This window comes from Pinus tabuliformis, chromosome X (genome assembly GCF_031772625.1).
Source record: "Pinus tabuliformis cultivar Carrire ecotype Pingquan chromosome X, CPIR1, whole genome shotgun sequence".
Lineage (NCBI taxonomy): Eukaryota > Viridiplantae > Streptophyta > Pinopsida > Pinales > Pinaceae > Pinus > Pinus tabuliformis.
In genome coordinates this window covers 526,032,035-526,044,234 of record NC_142308.1, presented here as the reverse complement: position 1 = coordinate 526,044,234, position 12,200 = coordinate 526,032,035, and positions in this window count along the sequence as shown.

Below are 12,200 nucleotides of genomic sequence, written 5' to 3'. Positions count from 1 at the left end.
ATAGAACAAAACAACAATGGGACAGTGGTGTGCTAGGCGCCCTGCTATAGCTAGGTTGTACCCTATGCAATTTTTATGCTTTGATGCAAGCGGTTGAGGGTGCTATTATATGCTCTAGAGCTGGTTGTGTTTTAATAATCCTTCAACAGAGAAAACACCTAATCTCTTGTTGCTTGGAATTCGAGTGCACCATTAACACTGGAAAATATGAAGCACTCATCTTGGGCCTACATAAATCCATTGACCTAAAAGTTAGGATTCTTAACGCAATAGGTGACTTTGATATCGTCGTACGACATGTACGTAATACTTTACATTGTATGTCTCCTAATCTTAAAAGTTATCAACAAGAGGTATGGCATTTAATTTTGCAATTCCAAGCTTTCAATATTGTTTTTGTTCCTAGAATACACAATGTGTCTGTGGATGCATTAGCAAATGTTGTTGCTAGGTTCTCACCACTTAGGGATGGTTTTTCTATTGAAATTCTTTACAAGTCATTCATCCCTGATAACATTAATAATTTGCGCATTTTCAATGATGACTAGCAAATACTACATTTCATGGCGAATGTTGATGTGTTCAAAGATGCATCCATTGACAAAGACGAGCACGAAAAAGCATTGCAAGATGTAGTACAAGCAAGCAAAGAGAACCCCATGCCTGAGGGTGTGGTGTCACTAGAAAAGTTTTATGACTTGCATAATCGCTTTCGAGGACCGGTGAACATGAACACTCACAGTTCAACGTTGTCGTAAGAACAAATTAATCTTGGCACAAAAAATGATCTGAAGTTTGTCAATCTCGGCACTTGTTGCATGCCTCAAGAGTGACAAGATTTTATCCGCATTTTCAATCAGTACCGTGATGTTTTCGCGTGGATGTATAATGATCTCAAAACTTATGATACATGAATAATCCAACACGTCATTTCAATTAAAGAAAGGGGCCAATCCATTCCAATAGAAGCTACGGAAAGTTCATCCGATGCTTGAGCCTCTGATTCAAAAAGAGTTTAGGAATTTGTTAGATGCTCAGATCATTTATAAAGTGTGACATTCAATGTGGGTTTCAAACTTGGTCCCAATAAGGAAAAAATTCTGAGGAGATACGCATGTGTGTGGATTTTTGAAACCTTAATCATGCCTCGAACAAAGATAATTACCTGGTATCATTAATGGAACAGATCTTATAGACAATATCAGGTCATAAATGTTTTCTTTGGTTGATGGATTTTCAGGTTACAACCAAGTTCTAGTATCAGAACCTGACAGACTAAAAACAACATTTCGAACAAAGTGGGGCACGTTTGCTTTCAGGAGAATGCCATTTGGGATGGTTAACGTTGGTGCAACCTTCCAACATGTGATGGACATCACATTTCGCGGTTTGATTGGTTAAAGCATGTTGGTGTATCTTGATGATGTAACTATGTTTTCTAAAAATAGATCTGACCACTTGCGCCATCTGAAGCAAATTTTTGAGCGATGTAAAAAATACTAGATATCTCTTAATCTCAAGAAGATCTTTTTTGCAGTTTCTGAGGGTGATATCTTGGGCCACATCATAGAAAAAAGTGGGATTAAAGTGGACCTTGAAAGGGTTAGGGCCATCACACAGATTGTCTTCCCGTGAATAAGAAAGCCATGCAATCCTTCTTGGGGAAAATATTTTTTCTCTGCAAGTTCATCTCTGATTATGCTCAAATAGTGAAACTTGTGTAGGATATGGTGAAGAAGGATGCAATATACAAGAGGGATAAAAGGGAAAATGATGTATTTTCCGATATAAAGCAAGAAATCGCAAAAGCAAAGATTTGTACAACCCAAATTTCAACAAGGATTTCCTGCTCTACACCTTTGCTTCTGATACTTCTCTTGTCGTCGTGCTTACGCAGAAAGATGATCAGAATAATGAGCGACCTATATCCTTCATAAGTGCCAGCTTGAAAGGACTTGAGCTTAACTATCTTGCCATTGATAAACAAGCTTATGCAATCTACAAGGCAGTGAAACACTTTCAACCCTATCTTTTGAAGAATCATTGTATTATCTTTGTCCCACACCCAACAATCAGATCGTTGTTTGTTCAACAAGAGTTGGGTGAAAGAAGAGCGAATTGGATGACTGGTTTACAGGAATATGATCTCGAATTTAAACCAATTCACACTATCAAGGGTCATGGTCTATGCCAGCTAGCAACAAAAGCAATGAATACACCAGAACATGATTCATCTGGATGGGAGCAGGAGATCGAGATGTACAATGTGGAGCGAGCTCGCCCAACTAACATTCCAACCTCTTGGTACATGGACATGCGACAATATTTTAAGCATGATACTATCCCCTTTGATTTATCGGCACAACAAAAGAAATAAGTCATATTGAAAGCTTTATCTTACCAATTGGTACATGGGGTGATTTTCAGAAGGCACCATAATGGAGTCCTACTTAGATGCTTAGAAGCACCAGATTTGGAAAAAGTGTTGCGTGACCTTCATGATGGACCAGCCAGAGGACACTTCGCTAGTGATACCACAACGCACAAATTCATGTAGGCCAGTTTTTGTTGGCCCACATTGTTCAAATATGCTCACGCTTATGCCTGAAAGTGTTCGATCTGTCAGAAATGTGTCAACTGAGGAAACAAGTCAGTCGCCCCGTTGCAACCCATCGTTGTGGAAGAACTATTTCAACAATGGGGTTCGGATGTTGTCGGTGAAATTTTTACACACTCATTGAAGAAGCATCACTATATTCTCACTGTTGAAAATTGCAACAAGAAATGTTGAAAATTGCATCAAGAAAGATCCTGATTTAATTTTGTCCTTGAATTAAATTAAGAATAAAACCTAATTCCACATCTCATGACAACTTGTATTAGTTAACTAAGTTAATTTGACTTAGTTGGCTCAGTTACTTCTAGTTGAGGGTATAACTAGAGTCATGTAGAGTGTCTCCTACATTACAGGAGTCCTGGTTGAGTTTATTTTGAGTTGTAATTAATTAAATCGGTTTAACTGAGTTAAAGTTAGTTAAACTAGTTCCAACTAATGGAGGAACTAGTCGGATGTCCAATAGTGTGGTGTTGCATGAAGAGTAGTGTGGTGCTTCCTGAAGTGCAGTGTGGTGCTGCTTGAAATGCAGCGTGGTGTTGCCTGAAGTGCAGTGTGGTGCTGCCTGAAGTACAATGTGGTGTTGCCTGAAGTGCAGTGTGGTCCTGCTTGCAGTGCAGTGTGGTGCTGCCTGCATTGATCAACTAGTACACTAAAGATTCACTCATAATTAACTCATGCATGTCATACTAGAGAAAGAACCCGTTGAGATTGGAGTTCAGGGACAATGTACTATTAGTTATATAATCATTCGAATTATACATATGGTGCATGCAGTCATATGGAGAGCCTAAAGGAACTACGCAATCCAATGGATGAAAATTCCCATTAAATAGGGGCCTAATTCCTCATTGAATAGCACAAGGAAGTAGGAGCTTGGAAGGCTAGGAAATTGACTAAGTGTTAGCCACAGTCAGCCTAGGAAGTAGTGAGACAGATAGAGATAGTGCAGAGGTTGCTCGGGCTTGAGCAAAGCATTGTAATATTCTCATATTTTATGACTAATGCAATATATAGATAACATGGATTTTTAGCTGTGGCTTTCCCTAGGAAATCATTGTGTAATGTGTTGATTGAATTCTTTCTCTTGTATGCTTTGTGATTTTGCGATTGTTTAATTATTTCCGTTGATGAGTAGAGTAGATTCAAGTCTATTCTTTTAGCATATTACAATTAGCAATTTGAATCTACAAGGAATTTCTACATGGTATTATAGCAGGAACCACTATCAGAGCCGAAATCACGATAGAAGAGAAGAATTTCAAATTGCACATTGATGGAGCTCTAGTTCAGGGAAGATCCAAAAGACCCTATGTGTAGACCTCTTAATGGAGCTAGAAGGTTGCTAGTCGGCAAATCAACGAGCCAATTTTTAGTGACACAAAAAGGAGTTGTGATCATTGACATTGGTAGATTGAGGAGCATATAGATTTACCATAGGTAAATTGAGACTTAGAGGGAGTCTCGTTTCAAACGAAGCAACCATACAAAAGCTAGTACTTCAGGATCTGGGGAGATTAGACTCATTATTATAGTAGTTGCAGCAGTAGTGCAAAAGCAGCAGCGGAGCAGTAGCATCAACAATATGAGTAGATCAGATTTAGCTCATGCATGCAAAGCCTTGAAGAGCAAGGCAAAGTTTAGAGACTTGGTGGTTGAGAGGGAGCATGAATTACCTCTCAACACGCATCCTCAAAAGAATCCTTAAAAAGTTGCGGAGTAGCCACAATTGGAGAAGCAAAGAGGAGGTTGAGTGGAGACATCCACTCAAATAGAGACCTCCTGTAGGGGGAAATTTCGAGCCAAGTGGACAGAGGGAGCACATGCAGCCATACCTCCAGGTGTGAGGTGGGGCGATGTGAAGCAATAGTCCCAAGAGTTATAGAAATTTGGGCAGGGTCCATTGAGGTGTTTTTGTCTCATAGATCATTACCTTGCTACAGGGGCCCACAATATTCAGTAGCAGGAGGATCAATGTCAGTCAGATATTGAGGATTGCAGAGTAGAGTTGACAACAGAGTAGGAGGTTGAGTAGCAAAGTCAACAGTAGCACAATTCTCCCAGTAAACAGGGATCAGTGTTAGTCAGATACTAAGGAATGTAGAGCAATGTTGACAACAAAGCAAGAGGCTCAGTAGCAGAGTCAGTAACAACACAATTTTCCTAGTAGATAGTTGCAGATTGATTCGCTGATTATTTTTATTTATTTTGTTTATGCTTTTCAATTGCAGATGTTGTCGTAGCAACAACAACAATGAGAAGTGTTGCATGCATAACATTCCAAAGGATTAGGATAAATGTGAATCCCTTTCTTGTTGAGAGGGAGTGTTGAAAATTACATTAAGAAAGATCCTAATTTATTTGTATCCTTGAATTAAATTAGGAATAAAATTGTAATTCCACACTCATGAAAACTTGTATTAGTTAACTAAGTTAATTTGACTTAGTTGGCTCAGTTAATTCGAGTTGAGGGTCTAACTAGAGTCATGTGGAGTGTTTTTGACATTGTAGGAGCTATGGATGAGTTTATTTTGAGTTGTAATTAATTAATTCAGTTTAACTAAGCTAAAGTCAGTTAAACTAGTTCCAATTGATGGAGGAACTAGTGGGAGGTCTAGTAGTGTGGTGTTGCCTGAACTATAGTGTGGTGCTACCTGAAGTGCAGTGTGGTGTTCCCTGAATTACAGTGTGGTGTTGCTTGAAGTACAGTGTGGTGCTGAGTGCAGTGTGGTGCTGCCTACAATGATCAACCAATAAACTGAAGATTCACTCATAATTAACTCATGCATGTCATATCAAAGAAAGACCCAGTTGAGATTGGAGTTCAGGGACAATGTAATATCAGTTTTATAATCATATGAATTGTACAAATGGTGCATGTAGTCATATGAAGAGCGTAAAGAAACTGCACAATCCAATGGAGGAAAATTCCCATTAAATAGGGGCCTAATTCCTCATTGAACAACACAAGGACGTAGGAGCTTGGAAGGCTATGAAATTGGCTAAGTGTTGGCTATAGTTAGCCTAGGAAGTAGTGAGTCAGATAGAGATAGTGCAGAGGTTGCTCAGGCTTGAGCAAAACATTGTAATCTTCTCATATTTTCTGACTAATGCAATATACAGCTAACATGGGTTTTTAATTGTGGCTTTCCTCAGGAAATCATTGTGTAATGTGTTGATTAAATTCTTTCCCTTGTATGCTTCGTGATTTCGTGATCGTTTAATTGTTTATGCTTATGAGTAGAGTATATTCAAGTCTATTGTTTTAGCATATTACAATAAGTAGTTTGAATCTACAAGGAATTTTTACACTCGCTGCTACAAATTACTTTACGTGGTGGCATAAGCGGTTCCACTCAAGCAAGTGAATGGTCATGAAGCCATCAAATTCCTTAAAAGAAACATCATTACCAAGTTTGGCGTTTTGAATTCACTTGTTTTTTACAATGCAACGTATTTTTCATCATTAAAGTTATATGATTTTGCATTGGAAAATGGCATTATACTGAAACACTCATCTAACTATTATCCATTGGGAAACGGTCTTGCTGAGTCAACCAATAAGAACCTCATTCATATCATTAAAAAGATTGTTTTCTCTGAACAAAGGAACTAACACTTTTCTCTGATGAATGCCCTATGGGTTGACCGAGTCACGCCTAAAACTTCTCTAAATATGTCCCCTTACTCCCTGGTATACAAAAAATAAGTCGTCTTACCCATGAACATCTATTTGCATGTCCTTCAACTTTCACAAGAATATGAGGGTAAACCATGCCTATATATTTAGAGTAGGATAAACACCCTTCTCAAACTATAAGAAGAAAGAAAGAAAGCTAAAGAAAAAAATTATTTCCATCAAAGTCATATTAAGAGATGGTTTGACAAGAAGTCTGTAGGGAAAAACAAATTCAGTGTGGGTGACCTGGTGTTGAAGTGGGACAAAGCCCACGAAGGCAAAGTAAACATACTAATTTCTTGGCCATCACACTTACCATCTCCAATCTTTAAATGAGAAGATTGACTCTCTTCCTATTAATGGCCAGGATTTAAAGCAATACTTTCAATGATGGTCTAGGGTTGTGCCCTACTTTATGTACATAGTATGTTCTTTTGTTGTTTGTTTTGTTTAGTCTTGCGTTGTTGTTTCCTTTCATTTATGTAAATAAGTGTCGTGTAAACGTGCTCTTTGGATTCATTGCATGTGGCTGAATTGAAAAGAGTCTTGTGGCACTACAACAATTGGCTAACCTCCAGTCCTCCTTCTTCGTTTTGGTTACACCTTTTGGTCAATGATGTTATAATGGAAAATATGATCCTTGCATAAGGAGAGCTTTGTGTTGAGCCATGATATCTGTGTCTATTTAGGAAACCTTATACCTGCACTTGGTTCTTTATGTTTCGGTGTTTTCCATGCTTATCCAATCAAGTAAAGAAGTACAAGGGGAAAATCTAAATGAGAAAACCAAAATTAGAGGTCTCACATATGCTTCTATAAAGGTACAATCTCTTCTTCTCTCAATAAGCCGGGATCCCTCTTTCACCCGTGAAATGAATAAGTTCCTATGCACAATCCTATATATAAAATACATAAATAAAGGGCAAAAAAAAGGGAAAGGCTTCTTGCGTAAGGAAGTGAAGCAAGCAATTATGTCGGGGTACTGTCCAGGCTCGCTGGCAGCAGAGCAATGTTTGTGTTCATGTAGTGACTCCGTTGGGGTACTGTCCAGGCTTGCTAGAAGTGGAGCAACACCAGAGATAAAAAACTATAGTCTGAAAATCTAAATCTCACGAACTATAGTACCCTTTCCTTATTCAAAACATTGAGACATTGTTGGTATTATGTTTATGTTTAACCGAAAAAGGACAGAGCAGACTATGTTTATACATGGGGTAAGTGGGGAAACCAAAGTGATGTGAACGATGAATCAATACTCCCTGAAGAACTAGACAATGCATAAAAGAATCAACCAAGGCAGAGAAGATGGAATTCTAACAGTGTGTCACCAAGTGTTGTCGTTGTTAGAGCACCCTCCCAAATTCTTGCCTACATCCATATTTTGAAGCCTACTTTGACTTTGAATGTTGTTGTCGCAAATTTTAAGAGTTAGCGCATATGTTTTCTCTAAGTGTTCTGGTCCCGTTTGTGAAAAGATTGAAGTGTCATCTTCTAGGATGTTAAGTTTCGCACATTGAACACAAGCTCTTTTTGGTGTGTTTAGGGGGTAATTCTTGTGCAAATGAGTTGTTCTTATCATGAAAACATATATCACACTCATTTCCAAAGTTTCAAGCACTGTTGCACAAGTGTTGTCACGATCATCGCAAAGTGTATCTTTGGTGTTGCACTTGGTGTGATCCATCAAAATTTCGCATTGAGGAAAGTATGTTATCCATGTGCTCTGAGTGTTCCTTGTTGTGTCATAAAGTAATATAAGTGTGTATTCTTGGCATTGCACAATGCACAATGTTTGCCTCCCAGAACTGCGCACTGTGCAATCTCAGTGCTGAAGCCCAACCTCTTAGCTCCAGAAATGCACAATCTTTCCCTCCAGCCAAGCCTGTACTGCGCATTGTGCAATCTCTGTCCTTGAGCCTCAAATTTGAGCTCATGAATTTCACAACTGGGCAATCACTTGGCCTCCCTGTCTTTTCGTCATTGCGCAATGGGAAAACTCAGTGCTCAAGCCCCCAACTTGGCTTCTTGAATCCCTCAACTGTGCAATTTCCAAGCCCAGTTCAACTTAAACTATGCATTGCACAGTCTCAAGGCTCTGTCTTAACACTTGACTGCTTGAGTTGCGCAATTGCGTAGTCCTTAAGTCTCTACCTCAACCTGCCACCCCGTTCTAACTCAGTCACTAGATCATCATGCAACATCTTAGACTAGGGGTTTATCAGACTGATGTCATCTTGTCATGAGTGAATTGCAAGTGCAGGTACTCTATCATGCTATGACAAGATAATGAAGAAGGATATGGAGAAGGATACCATGCTAGAAGACACCTCTGTAGCTGCAAGTACAAGTTGATTAATCAGAAGGAAACAAAGGGACATCAATTTACGACAACAACTCAAGATCTAATAGCATTGAAGACTCCTCTAAGCAATATGGAGGTGGAAGAAGAGATCATGTTCTATCTTCAAGCTTGACATTGCCATGTCATCAATGTTATGTCATGAGTCATCATGCGCCACATCATTTTGTGGATTATGCAAACTTTTATTTGAAAATGTATTGTAACGTGGAAGTCCAAAGGACATGTACAGAATGCAAAGAGTCATGTAAAAGTTGAAAAGTCATAGGGAAGTCAAACAATCATGAGGGTAGTCCAAGAGTCACAGGGGAGGTGAAGGATCACCCCATTTGTTATATATACACCCTCATTGTACAAGCAAGGGACTTTTCACCTTGGCTTCTCCCATAAGGCATCAGAGAGACAAGTTAGTACTTTTGGGGAGCAAGTAGTGGCTCTAATGCTTCACTATTGGAGCAAGTGATGTTCGTTGTATTCATGCATCTTGGGACTTTTACTTAATATTTGAAGTCTGATGGCCAACACGTTTTTCATGCATGGATTATGAATATTTGTAAGACTATCCCGTAAATTTTATGATTCATGTTTGCTTTCACTTGTACTAAAGTAGTCGAACTATTTCGGTTACTTTAGTGCTTATCATATTGAGAATGTGCTATAGTGGTTGTAACAATCGTCTCATCTTTGTAGGCTATTTCGCTGGATATTAGGCAAGTCTTTCCTGTTTGTTTGCGTCTCTACTAGGATGGTACTATTATCTCTCTCTCAGAGGCTTACTTTCTTTCCCCTTTGTAGTAGAAGAACCTTGATGCACCTGCAACTGAACGTTCACCAAGCACACTTGCTTGCTTTTCGAAGGCACATATGTGATTCTCTCTCTTGTTGACAACTAAAGCCAAGGAAAATCTTTAAGTAGACGACAACCGGGCCGTATTCTGGATGGGGATCCTACACCAAACGGTGTGAGGTCTAATTGGGACCACATATCAGGGAGGCCCCTTTGAATGTTGGCAGGTCCAACACTGTCAATGCGTGTGAAAAGGAATTAAAGAGCAATGGGAAAGTTAACTAGACTAGCAGATCCACTGCATGATGGATTTTACATATGAGTCTTAGTGATGCACATATAGGAAAAATATCATATATGTCAAAAACAATATTATATTGGTTCGAATACATGATAATGAACAAGACCCATTTTCTTTACAGAAGTTGAGTTTACTCTTGGGAACAAATGAAATGAATCTTATAGGAAGCCATGATAGTAATAAGCATGTAAACTGGGACTTGAGAGTGATCAACACCAACAACTAAATCCATTACTTTATACAAGACTAACAAACAATAATTTTCATGACAAAGTCTTATCTTGTATAATATGCATTGCATTTAGGGAAGTAATATGTCATATAATATAATTGTAATAAATTAAAATACAATAAAAATTATGCTTTATAATACAAATTTGGAAACAAAATATTAAAAAAAACCATAAAAATATATATAAAATAAAAAAATAAACTAACATAACTATATTTTAGTTCATAATATTTTAATCATTTAAAATTTATTCCTTAATTAATACACCTATAAAGGACTTACTGTAACATAACTATATTTTAGTTTATAATATTTTAATCATTTAAAATTTATTCCTTAATTAATACACCTATACAGGGACAATAAAAGAAGTCATGATAAAGACATAATCTAAGAAAAGTTACCATAATAACAAGCATGTAAAGTAAGACTCCAAGAGTAATCAACATCAACAACTAAATCTATTTCTTTATACAAAACAGACCAAAGATATTTTTTATAAAAAAATATATCTTATATAATACGTCAAATAATGTATTTGTAATAAATTAAAATAAAATAAAAAATAAATTTTATAATATAATTTAAGAAAGTAAAACTTTAAAAAACAACCATATCAATAATAAATATATAAAATTCAAACACAACTCTATTTAATATCATAAAATTTTAATCATTTTTTTTAAAACTAACATATCCATTCTTAACAATATTCTTATTCACCATTAATTTAAAATCCTATTATTCACCATTAATTTAAAATCTCATTCACCATTAATGAAAATCATATTAACGTTAATTAATTCCTATTTAATTATTTTTTAAAAATTAATTTCAATTTTACAATATTTTTTAAATAAAATATTTATTCATTTAATTTCTACTATATTTTAAATATACCCTGAAATTTCATATCACTAAAGATTTCTACTTAATTTAACAAAATAAATAAATTTTGAAAAGATTGAGCTACTAAATGTTCCATTAGTTTGGAAAACTATGTTATTCAACAAAATTCATTATCAATTATATATATAATAATAATTTTTTCCTTATAAAATATTTTTTATCATCCATTTTGATTGGCACCATTTATTTTCTTTCATAATCTATTTTCGCTATCACAAATATTTTCTTTTGGTAAGTTTGATAAAACTACATCTTCATTCATCATGTCCAGTTTCTAACCAAAATTCCCAAATAAATTTTTAAAATGTTGAAAATTTTATTGAAAAAAAAATTCGGAGCAAACTCCTCCGATTTTAATCATGAAAAGATGTTGAGAATATTATTGATGAAAACATTCAGAGCAAACTTCGATAAGTTAACCGTTGAGCACAACTTCCAATAAGCTGACGTGTATAATAGTGACACATTGTTTTCATTTAATTTAAAAATATTAATAGCTTTTTAATAATTTTTTTATTAACTTGAAAAAACTTTAAAATATTGTAAAATGCTTAACCAGATCTTTTTATTATCTTAAAAAAGCATTATCAAGTTATAATAAAGTACATAAAGAATAATAATATTTTTTTATTATAAAGATTCTCCACCATCCACCTTACTTTCCGACACGTATAGCGAATATCGTTGACAACGACTTCGTTGAACTGATCGTGTACAGAAATTTTAATGGTTATCAGTTACCAATCGTTTTCATTCTATTTAAAAAGTATGAATAATTTTTTCATAAAATCAACTTTATTAATTTGAAAAAAGCTTTATAATCAACTGAAAAAGCATTCACGACTGGCCAATAAAAGTTGTAATTTAACTTGTTATAATGTGGGGCCCAAGAGAGGCGATCGGGCGCCGGGTCGGGTGTAGTTGGTTTCAAAATAGAATCCAATATAACATTTCTGGGAGAGCGCGCAAGTTGTGGGAGATGACATTTGTTTTCCAATGCAGGAGAAGGTTGTAACTTGTGGAAGAAGCACAGTTTGTACAGGAGCTTGTTGTCGGAGCTTTTACACGATGCCATGGCTTCTTAAGCACCTGAAACCACAAAACTGCCCAGTTTTCCCCTGTAAATTGCCAATCCCCACCCCAGATATTTGTTGTATACTTTGCTTTCCATACCATAAATCTTTGCTACATGCTTTGCTTTCCATACTGCAACTGCGTTTAAGACAGTGCAGTTCTATTAAATGTAATGTCAATTTTACTGCAATGCAGTTCTATTAAATGTAATGTCAATTTTTTTTCATGGTGTTTGTGTAACAAGG